General features: G+C 43.3%; 1 pseudogene; it reads right to left on the bottom strand.

Moving 5' to 3' along the window:
- Positions 1-497: 497 nt before the first annotated feature.
- On the bottom strand, positions 498-2,096 carry LOC144785997 (adenylate kinase 2, mitochondrial pseudogene; annotated as a pseudogene).
- Between the last annotated feature and the right edge of the window lie 1,863 nt (positions 2,097-3,959).

Genomic DNA, 3,959 nt, shown 5'->3' with positions numbered 1-3,959 from the left:
CATTCAGGTGGAAACTGCAGATACCAGAGTTAGCAAACCTCATAAAATATACGAGATAACATTACGTATAGAGGGAGATAAGACTAGGAAAGTAAGAGGTCTATTTTGGGATAACCTTTCCAAAGGCTATGACATCCTTTTAGCTGAGAAAGACTGGCCACCAGAATTTGTCAGGGAGTGCCCTCATGGCGAAGAAATGATTATGCCTGCCTTCTCAAATCATATTCCAATTCATAGAAAATATACATATGCAAGAAAATGGGCAGTAGCCCAAGCTCCTGCATTATACAAAAATCATGTAGGTTGGGATGAGGACTCTCCTCCTCACAAAATCCAGTTAAAATGTCAACCAACTGCACAAAGGCAGTACCCAATTAAGCAAGAAGCTAAAAAGCAAGTCAGGGAGATCTTAGATCAACTTGAATACCAAGGGGTGATTGAAACATGCACCTCTCAAATGAACAATCCTTTGTTTCCTTTTTTTTTTTTTTTAGATGGAAAACCTGCAGGACATTTATTGCTCCAGACTACACAAGGCACTTTGGTGAATGCAATAGAAGGCAACTGTTAAGAATGAAATATGTTCAAGTATCAATTCAATATCATGTAAACTTCAGACTGCTTGATCCAGGACTCAACTTCTGAGCAGGCTGAAAGAAGAGTGCCAAGGTCACCCAAGGGACACCGAACCTCATATTTCTTTCAAAGCAGGTACATTCAAGGAGTATAAAAATCAATTTCAGGAGCAGTTCGATTTGATTCCTTTTTTAATTGAAACAGTCAGCAGCTGCACAGTTTAAATATTTGAATATAATTTCCAATGGTAGGATTTGGAAGCCATAAGCACATAGCCAATATCCTCAGAAAGGAAGAGCCACCGGAGTCCATCTTTCAAGCCCTTGGTATTTGCAGGCGCCAAGGTCTCTGTGATCATATTTTGCTTGATTGCACTTCTAAGGTCCATGCAGAGCTGAAAGCATGAGAGGCCATGCATCTGTACAGGTCTACTCAGTGAATGGTCCCAATCACACTCAAGGTTAAGACATCATTTAAACGGAAGACCAGGCACCTATAATTAATTGATCTCATCCCAAAAGTCCAATGATTTCACAAAGGAGGAAGGTTATGGAAGCTTCAGAGGCCAGTCACATTGCGATGAGGGAGTTTCAGAACATGTTGCGGCTTACAGAGCAGTACCACAGGTCATCAGGGTATGGATGTTCAAATGTACTTCTGTCAGCACCTAATTGATTGAACAAAAGAAAAAAGCTGGCCAGTCACCCCTACAGAAGCTCTCCACCAGGATTCGGAGGGGGCTCAGATCTTTGAGCCTGCAGGGAACACAAACGTCTTGGATGGTTGTAACGTTCAGTTAGATTTTGCTTTGGAGAATGCAGCAAGGATGCTGGCAAAAACTACATCCGGGGTCTGGGAGGCACCCACGTCTGTGTGGATTACCCGTCTGCTGTAGTATTCCACCAGAGGCGTTGTCATCGTATGGTAGGCAATGAGGCTAGACTTAAGAGTCGTCTCATTATCATCTGAGCGGCGAATTAATGGCTCCCCAGTAACATCATCTTTCATGGGCTCCCGCGGAGGGTTGAACTCTTCATGGTAGGAACGGCCACTTGCAATGTGAAACAATCGGCCACAGATCCTCCGGACAAGCAAAGAATCGTCCAGCTTGAATTCGACTACAGAATCTAGCTCCTCCTTCCGCTTTTCCAGAAGCTCATCTAGCATCTCAGCCTGCTTGACTGTGCGTGGAAAGCCGTCCAGTAGGAAGCCTTTGCTGCATGGGGGTGTTTCCAGATTCTTCTCAATAAGCTCCACCACCATCTCGTCGCTCACCAGCTTTCCGGCATCCATGGTGGCTTTCAATTTCTGGCCCAGCTCTGACACCATGGCTCGAAGCATGTTTCCCGTGGCAAGATGGCAGACACAATACTTCTCTGCAAGCTTAGGAGCCTGAGTCCCTTTGCCGGCCCCGGGCGGACCCAGTAGTATGGCTCTAAGGCCTTCCCGCACAGACTCCTGAAGCCTCTCCGTGGGGGACGCGTTGGGAGCCATAGCGTGGTTTTCGGGAGCAAGCAGAAGAAAAGAAGCAGGTGGCGGGGAAAGAGGGCAGAGCAGGGGAATCCTTTGTTTCCTGTCTCCAAGCCAGATGATTCATATCGTCTAGTTTTGGACTACAGACACCTTAACTCATGTTGCAAAACTTTTGCAGTACAAAACTCACACCATGCATCACTAATGAATAACATCGTGCGCAAAAAATACAAAACGACATTAGACATCTCTAATGGATTCTTTTGTCAAAACATAGCACCTGAGAGCAGGTATTTGACCGCGTTCTCAATAATGGGGTCGCAAAAATACTTCTGTCGACTCCCACAGGGATTCAAGAATAGCCCAGGATTATTCTCAGCACGAGTAACAGAGTTACTACAAATATATGATGATGAGGCATTATCTTATGTCGATGACATCTATCTCACAGATGATGACTTGGACACTCACTTGAAAAGAGTGAACACCATAATACTTGGGTTCGCAGCAGAGGGTTACAAATTCAACTTTAAAAAGTCACGAATTGCCCATCTAACTGTCCTGTTTTTAGGATATGAATTATCAAGTGAAGGCAAAAGCCCAGCGGACAATTTCTTAGAGAAATGCGCAGTACTCCAAGCACCAAAAACGCTGAAGAACTTACAATCAATACTAGGTTTCCTGAATTTCGGAAGAACTTACATTCTAAATTACGCAGAGAGGGTTAAACCTCTCTATGAATTAATAAAACCAGATTTCAAACCGATCAATTGGACTAAAAAACACACAGAAATTTTGAGATCATTGCAAACCGACATGTTAGCTAAAACAAAATTGCAAACTCGCGATAACACACGCAACCTTGTAATCCGAGTCATCCCAGGAAGATGCGGATTAACGTACCTGACCTCTAATGAGGGAGAAAAGGTACCAATAGCTTACAAATCACATTTGTACACACAAGCTGAAAAATCATTCAGTCTTGCGGAAAATATTGTAAATGCGGATCAAACAGCTGTAGCAAAGGAAAAAGCCCAAGCCGAAGGCAAAAGGATAACTGTTTTAACAGCAGAATCAGCCTTTGAGTCATTAACAAGCCCACGCAATTTAACTACCGTTGCATTAGATCCAAAATGGATACAATGGGAAAATTCTCTTGCTACAGAAAAAGTGAAATACTATTTTGACCCAAACATGAAAAAACTGAAAGATCTAACGTATGAAAAAGAATATCCTCTGCCAATTGAAATTCTGCCCCTACAACAATACGCCTGTGTAATATATACAGACGGATATGCAGAACCCTCAGTTTGGGGAAAACAAGCTTACAATGCTACGTGCGAGGTTGTTAAATGCCGGTGGCACGAAGGTAAATTGAGACCACTGGTAACAATGTCTCAATCTGTAAAAGACAATTCATGTCAACAAACTGAATTAATAGCTTTAAAAATGGCGCTCGATATTGCCGATCGCGAATTCCCGACACTAATAGTGTGCGATTCGCATTCCTGCGTCAAGTCTTACAATAATGACTTGCAGAACTGGGTTCAAAACGGTTACAAAGATGACACAGTTGCCACAGTCAGGCAAAAAACGCTTTGGGAACAAATAGTTCTTTTACGAAAAGAACTACAAAAGACTCACGCGATACATACACTGAGTCATCAGCGTGATGGCGTTCACGCTGCAGGGAATTCATTGGCTCACAAAGCCAAAGCGGAAGCAACTCAACCGGCTTCCGTAGCCACAAAAAAGCATTCAGAAAAATACATAGACGGGGAAACCATGCTGGCGGTAAAAACGTCTTTACAAAGCAACCGTGCAGCACTACCCCTGAACTATCCACTCAATTATACATACATAATAGATGCAAACTCCGTTCCTTTTGCTCGAATCCCTGGAGTGGGGGA

The sequence above is a fragment of the Lissotriton helveticus genome, chromosome 10 (assembly GCF_964261635.1).
Source record: "Lissotriton helveticus chromosome 10, aLisHel1.1, whole genome shotgun sequence".
Lineage (NCBI taxonomy): Eukaryota > Metazoa > Chordata > Amphibia > Caudata > Salamandridae > Lissotriton > Lissotriton helveticus.
The sequence above is the reverse complement of the archived record's forward strand: the minus strand, read 5'-3'. Positions and strand labels throughout refer to the sequence as shown.